The following is a 7,917-nucleotide window of genomic DNA, read 5'->3' on the forward strand; positions in this document are numbered from 1 at the left end:
ATATGTGTATATATTTTTTTTTTTTTGAGAAGGAGTCTCGCCGGGCATGGTGGCTCACGCCTGTAATCCAAGCACTTTGGAGGCCAAGGTGGGCGGATCACCTGAGGTCAGGTGTTCAAGACCAGCCTGACCAATATGGTGAAACCCTGTCTTTAAAAAAAAAAAAGAGAGAGAAGGAGCCTCACTGTATTGCCCCGGCTGGAGTGCAGTGGCGTGATCTCAGCTCACTGCAACCTCTGCCTCCCGAGTTCAAGCAATTCTCCTGCTTCAGTCTCCCGAGTAGCTGGGATTACAGGCACATGCCACTACGCCTGGTCATTTTTGTATTTTTAGTAGAGATGGGGTTTCACCATGTTAGCCAGGGTAGTCTAGAACTCCTGACCTCAGGTGATCCGTTGGCCTTGGCCTCCCAAAGTGCTGGGATTATGGGCATGAGCCACCATGTCCACCAACAATTCATATTTTTTATTCTGTAAAATGTCTTGACAGATCTTTTTTGCATTGCTTTTTCTCTTCTGTTGTTTCTTGCTGATTCATAAGAGTTCTTTACATATTCAGGATGCTAAACTTTTAATGTAGTCTTCAATTAATCATTTTTTAAAGGTTTGTGCTTTTGTGTTTTGTTTAAAAAATCCTTCTCCACCCCAAAGTTATAAAGCTCTTCTACTCATTCTACTATCTAAATATTATCTAAATATTTGCCCTTCACATTTAGATCCATTCTGAATTGATTTTTGATTGCATTCTTTTTTTTTCTGAGACAGGGTCTCACTCTATCACCCATGCTGGAATGCAGTGGTGTAATCTTGACTCACTGCAGCCTTTGCCTCCTGAGCTCAAGTGATCCTCCCACCTCAGCTTCCTGAGTAGCTGAGCCTCCTGGTGCACACAACCATGCCTGGCTAAATTTTGTGTTTTTGGTAGAGACAGGGGTCTCACTATGTTGCCCAGGCTGGTCTTGATCTCCTGAGCTCAAGCAATCTACCCTGTTTCAACCTCCCAGTATGCTGGGATTATAGGTGTGAGCCACCATGCCTGACCCTGAATTGATTTTTATGATTGATGGAAGGTAAGGGTCCACTTTCATTTTTTCCATAGATAACCAAATTTTCCAGTACTATTTACTCTTTTCCCCATGTATATGTCATCTATCAGGTCCGCATTTATCCACAGGTCAATTTCTGGTCTCTCTGTTGTGCCAATTGTCTATCCCTGTGCCCATGTCACATTATTTACTATAGCTTTATAATTAGGGTGACAATGCTTCAGGTTTACTCTGGGCCAGTCACCATCTGTTATAGCATTTGTTTCACTTGTCATTTTTTAGCCACATGTTATTATTCACAGTTGCATTATGGTATGCTGGAATGAGTTTGGTAAACCTTCACTTTGTGCTTCAGTTCCTACCCTGTCTCTAGTGCATAAGACATGTGTGTAGCAAACAAGAGTCCTCATTGTGACATGGGGTCAAAACTGGAATATCACTAGTAATGATCAGTATTTTCCCCACAACTCTTTCCAGAGGCAAGATAGCTATCAAGTCTCTTTCAAGGACAGCCTGCTGGGCACTTATCAATAAAATAAGGCGAGGAAGGTGAACTCTTTACAATCTTGAGTAGTGGTGAGAGAAGTATTAGATATGGCTTCTCCTGATGACTATTTGTTATACAAGACAGTAGGACCAGGCCAGCCAGGCAACAGAGTCACTGGGGAACACCAGAAATTCTAGATTAGATTACATAAACTACATGGAGGAAATAAGGGCTGAACAGTCCTGCAATAAAGTATATAGAAGGGAGATGGACACTCTTGTTACAGTGGTTTTGGTATTTATTGTATGGTGGAAATCTATTATTTTTTTTGAGATGGAATCTGTCTGTTACCCAGGCTAGAGTACAGTGGTGCGATCTTGGCTCACTGCAACCTCTGCCTCCTGGGTTTAAGCAATTCTCCTGCCTTAGCCTCCCAAGTAGCTGGGATTACAGGTATGTACCACCATGCCTGGCTAATTTTTTGTGTTTTTATTAGAGATGAGATTTTATCATGTTGGCCAGGCTGGTCTCAAACTCCTGACCTTCAGTGATCCACCCACCTTGGCCCTCCAAAGTGCTGTGATTACAGGAATGAGCCATCATGCCCGACCCTATGATTATTTATATTTTTGTTTGGTTACACTCTTATACCAGTAATAAACTGACAAAAATGGGCTCAAAGAAAAGGAATGGAAATAAAGTATATGTTTAAATAAATAATTTTAATTTCTCAGGAAAATACACGATGACTATATAATGTTTGTGTGACAACGTTTACCATCTTATGGGACATGTGGTAATATTACCAACCACGTGAATACCAGAAGTCACGCCTGCTGCAGAAGCCAAAGTGTGTCATTCCATAGACAGAGTTATACACAGCACAAGATGGCTGTGCCTGGAGACAATGAATTTCCATAAGCAGAGGTGGTTTTACAGATCAGTCAGTGAAACATAGCTTCATCAAGATCAAATGATGGTTCTAAATTAATATTTCTCATTATACACATATATGTATGTATCTATACATATATAATGAGAAAGATATCTATGTGTATATTTACCTATTATAAATGTAGAGATAAATATGTGGAAGATTGTATCTCAAGAGTGATTATCTCTAGGAAAGGGACAATATCACACTTAAAAAATTTTTTTTTTTTTTAGAGACAGGGTCTCACTATGTTGCCCCAGTCTGGTCTTAACTCCTGGGCTCAAGGAATCCTCCCACCTCGGCCTCCTAAAGTGCTGGGATTACAGGCATGAGCCACCACGCCTGGTATATCATACTTCTTTATGTTCATTTAACTTGTCTATATTCTCTGACTCATTCCTTCTACTTCTGTAATAACAAATAAAAATAGAAAAATGTTTCACTTAGAGGAGGAAATGACTGAATTCCAAATCTTTGGTAAACAACCTAGAGTTTATGAAACAGATAAGCATGAACTTATAAAGCGGTCCATGCATTGTATTAATAGTCCTAATTAAAGGCTACCTGGCTCCACACTCGTTGCCTTGTAACTTTGTTGTCCTTTCTTCCTGCTGGTGAATGTTTCTCCAGGAACATACTTAGGCCAACGGAATGTTATCAGACGCGAGACGAGCAGGGGCTTGAAAAGCACATGTGCATTTCTGCATGCTCACTAGTGCATCTCTGCCCCAGCATGACAGCTTGTCCCAGCTAGCCCACTGGAGGAATGCAAAGACACGTGGGGAAAAGCAGAGACCATCCTAGCCCCACAAGTTCCAGTCAACCCCCCAATACAGGAGAGAGCCTAGCCGAGATCGACTGCTGATTGCAGATGCAGAAGCAAGTCCTATCTAGATAGGAATAATGGCTCAGCTGCCACAGACTTGGGAGCAACAAGAATGAGTCTTCAGATGCTTTGTTATCCACACTGTTGGGTCAATAGATAGCTGATAATAAAGAATAGATAATATGTGTGTGGAGAGGAGGAGAAAAGGACAAAAGAGACAAAAAAGAGAGAGAGGAACGGACATAAATGTTGCTACAGCCCTCCCATACATCACATCACAGGATATTCTGTCCAGTTCTCTACAGATAGGCCAGAGTATTTTGTACATTAGACTAAATCAATCTATGACACTTTTATAGACTTTTATTTTTCTTTTTTTTTTTTTCGGGTCAGATGGGTAACATGCCAGGGTCATAACAAAGTTCAAGGGTGGCACATCTTACACATGTGTGTGAATACCCAATCATTATGCTCATGAACTACAAAAGGATCTCTTTCTTTTTTCAATAGCTTTGTCGAGGTATTCACATACCAGTTTACCTGTGTGAAGTGTACAATTCAATAGTTTTTTGTATATTCACAGAGTTGTGCAACCATCACCACAATCAATTTTGGAACAATTTGTATCACCTCAAAAGTGTTGTACCCATTAGCAATCACTATGATTTCCTCCCGGCACCACTGCCCTCCACCCCCCGCCTCCTCAGCTCTAGGCAACTACTACGTAATCTACTTTCTGTCTCTATAGAGTTGCTTATTTTATTTTATTTTATTTTATTTTAATGTATTTTAGTTTATTGAGACAGAGTCTCACTCTATCGCTCAGGCTGAAATGCAGTGTTGTGATCTCAGCTCACCTCCACCTCTCAGGTTCAAGTGATTCTCATGCCTCATCATCCTGAGTAGCTGGAACTACAAGGTGTGCACCACCACGCCTGGCTAATATTTGTATTTTTAGTAGAGACAGGATCTTGGTGAGGTTGGTCTTGAACTCCTGGCCTCAAGTGACCCTCCCACCTTGGCATCCCAAGATGCTGGGATTACAGGCATGAGCCACCACACCCAGCCTGATACTTTATTTTTCAAATATAAACAAAGTAAACTTTGTTACTGGCTTCTTTCACTTAGCATAATGCTTTAAAGATTCATCCATGTTGTGGCATGTATCAGTACTTAGTTGTTTTTTATTGTGGAATAATATTGCATTGTATAAATATTCTATATTTTGTTTATCTACTCATCAGTTACTGGACATTTTGGTTGTTTCCAGTTTTTGGCTATTATGAATAATGCTGCTATGAACATTTATGTATAAGTTTTTTTTTTACAGACATATGTTTTTATTCCTCTTGGGTATATTATTAAGACTGGAATTGTTGTGTCATATAGTGACACTGTTTAACCTTTTGAGAAACTGGCAAACTGTTTTCTACCCATTGCACATTTTACATTTCTACCAGCATTGTATGAGAGTTCCAGTTACTCTGCATCTTTGTCAACACTTGTTATTGTCTGTATTTTTCAACTGCAGCAACCCTAATGGCTGTAAAGTAATATCTCATTGTGGTTTGGGTATGCATTTCCCTAATAATTAATGATGTTTAGCATCTTTTCATGTGTTTATTGGCCATGTGTGTACCTTTTTAGCAGAAATGCCTATTCAGATCTTTTGTGCATTTTAAATTAGCTTATTTGTTGCTTTTTATTGCTGAGTTATGAGTTCTTTATATATTCTGAATACAATATATGATAGCACGTTTTCTCCCATTCTGTGGGTTGTCTTTTTGTTTTCTTAAGTGTTTTTTTGAAGAGTTCTTAATTTTGATAAAATCCAATTAATCTTTTTTTATTTTTAGATGGAGTCTCGCTCTGTTGCCCAGGCTGGAGTGCAGTGGTTTGATCTCGGCTCGCTGCAACCTCTGCCTCCCAGGTTCATGAAATTCTCCTGCCTCAGCCTCCCAAGTAGCTGGGATTGCAGTCACACACTGCCATGCCTGGCTAATTTTTTTGTATTTTAGTAGAGACAGGGTTTCACCATGTTGCTCAGGCTGGTTGCAAACTCCTAAGCTCAGGCAACCCGCCTGCCTCAGCCTCCCAAAGTGCTGGGATTACAGGCATAAGCCACTGTGCCCAGCCCAATCAATTAATCTATTTTTTTTTTTTTATCACTTGTGTCTATAAGCTTTGGATTCAGCTACAGTATTAGAGAGGAGACTTGCCACTTAGGATAAAAATTCCCCTCTTGGCCTGGTGACAGAGCAAGACCCCGTCTCAAAAAATAAATACATAAAAAATAAAATAAAATTCTCTTTTTTACCTGCCTTGGGCAATTTAAATGAGTATAGGGACAGGAGATTCAGAAGTCTAGGCTAAAACCCACTTTTATCTGGAAATATTCTGCTCGTCTTTCGCTCCAAAACATAACACCTATAATTCTGGGGTGTGAAACCATGTGTTGTTGTTGTCTCATGATTCTGGTGAGTAACTGGGTTCAGCTAGGTGATTCCACTCACATTTTATCACCTGGCTGCCATGAGACAGGGATCATGCCACAGTCATTTTGAGGGCTTGAGAATCATTCACATGTCTGGCACTGGGACAGAGAAAACTCAGACTGCTGGGGCTGGAACAGCCAGGCCTCCTCGGACTCGTTATGTGGTTTGTTCACGTGATCTCTACCGCATGGTAGTTTCATGTACTTATATGTTCCAAAGGCACATATTCTGAGCAAGAGAGCTAGATGGAAGCTGTACTACCTTTCAAGATGCAATTTTGAAAGTCATATAGCATTACCTTATTTATTTTTGTGTATTTGTCTGTTTTGAGACAGAGTTTTGCTCTGTCACCCAGGCTAGCGTGCAGTGGTGCAATCTCAGCTCACTGCAACCTCCGCTTCCCAGGATCAAGCAATTCTCCTGCCTCAGCCTCCTGAGTAGCTGGGATTACAGGTGCGTACCACAACACTCGACTAATTTTTGTATTTCTAGTAGACACAGGGTTTCAACATGTTGGCCAGGCTGGTCTCGAACTCCTGACCTCAAGTGATCTGCCTGCCTCAGCCTCCCAAAGTGCTGGGATTACAGGTGTGAGCCGTTGCACCTGGCCAACATAGCATTACTTTAGAGGTGCAGTCACAGAAACCTATCCAAGAAGTCTATCTGTGTTCAAGGTGAAAGGACATAGATGCCATCTCTTGATTGAGTTTGGGGTTGGGGTTTTTGGAAGTGCACATAGGATTGAACATGTTGTTGCAGCCAGTTTTGAAAAATACGGCCTGCCACAGGAAGTTTAATTTGATTTGTTCAATTAATAACTATTGTATGCCGTCAATAGTAATACTTACTGACACCTACTCTATGCAAGAATCTCACTGATAGGGCTGTTGTGAGGATTAACTGATTGATACCATATATGTAAAGCACCTAGAATAGTGACTGGCACATAGTAAGTAAATATTAGGTGTACTCTACAGTTAAGGAAAATTAGGAAGCTGTAACTATAGTGTTGGCTTATTACCCTTCCCCACCATTCAATTTTCAGTTGTTCCTTCTGCTATTCACTTAAAAACAAACAAAAGCTTTCTTTGTTTATGTCCTTGTTTTGGTGGAAAAGCTTTCATCTTCTGAAAGCTTCTTAAGAAAATGTACATGGAAGATAAATATTTTGAAATTGTATGTGTCTGAAATACATTTAACCCCATGCTTTACTACTAATTTGGATGGGTATGAGAATCTATGTTGGAAGTAATTTTCCCTCAGATTTTAAAGACATTATTCCATTGTCTTTCAGTTTCATGCGTTGCTACTGAGAAATCAGATGCCATTCTGATTCTGGATCCTTTATGTGAAACTTCATTTCCTCCTGGGCACTTGAAAGATCTTCCTTATGTCCTCAGGCTTCTGAAGTTTTGTCACGATGTGCCTTGGTGTGGTTCTGGTTTTGTCCATTGCACTCTGCTCAGTGAGCACTTTCACTGTGGAATCTCATGCTCTTTAGTTTACAAAATATATAATTGAATTATTTAATTCATTTCTGCCCCTGTTTCCCAGATGTCCAGGGCTGGCTTTCTAATTTTCTTATCCTTTCTTATTTTTTTCCCTTCTTTTGGTCTTTTGGCTATACATTCTTTAGGATATTTTCTAACTTTATTTTCTTAGCATTTTACTGGGTTTCATTTTTGCTATCATATTTTTAATTTAAAAGAACTCTGTTTGATTCTCTGATTGTTGATTTTTAAGAGATTTTTAAAATTATTATTATTGACACAGGGTGTTGCTATGTCTCCCAGGCTAGAGTGCAGTGGCAGTTCACAGGCATGATAACAGCACACTACAACCTCAAACTGGGCTCAAGAGATCCTCCCACCTCAGCCTGTGGAGAAGCAGGGACTACAGTCTTATGTCACCAGGCCCAGCATTTCTGTTTTATCTTATCTTTCTCAGAGAAGTTCGATAGTAGATTTCTCAAAGTTTTCTTCTCCCCATATTGTCTTTTTCTTCTTTGTTTCATTTTTCCTGTTGGCGTGTTTTGGGTTCTATCTTTATTGTCAGAACCTTTCCTTATATTGTGATAACCTTTGGCTCTCTGCTCTCTGCTCTTATTTAAGTATACCACATTTAGCAAAA

The 7,917-nt window shown here is 40.0% G+C and overlaps 1 non-coding gene across 1 annotated transcript; it reads right to left on the reverse strand.

Annotated features, from left to right (window-relative positions):
- Positions 1 to 3,679: 3,679 nt before the first annotated feature.
- On the reverse strand, positions 3,680 to 3,783 carry LOC119470161. Its single transcript, XR_005199036.1, has one exon. It is a non-coding gene; the product is annotated as a small nucleolar RNA U13 (small nucleolar RNA).
- Between the last annotated feature and the right edge of the window lie 4,134 nt (positions 3,784 to 7,917).

Source organism: Cebus imitator, unplaced genomic scaffold (assembly GCF_001604975.1).
Source record: "Cebus imitator isolate Cc_AM_T3 unplaced genomic scaffold, Cebus_imitator-1.0 Scaffold23, whole genome shotgun sequence".
NCBI classification, from domain to species: domain Eukaryota; kingdom Metazoa; phylum Chordata; class Mammalia; order Primates; family Cebidae; genus Cebus; species Cebus imitator.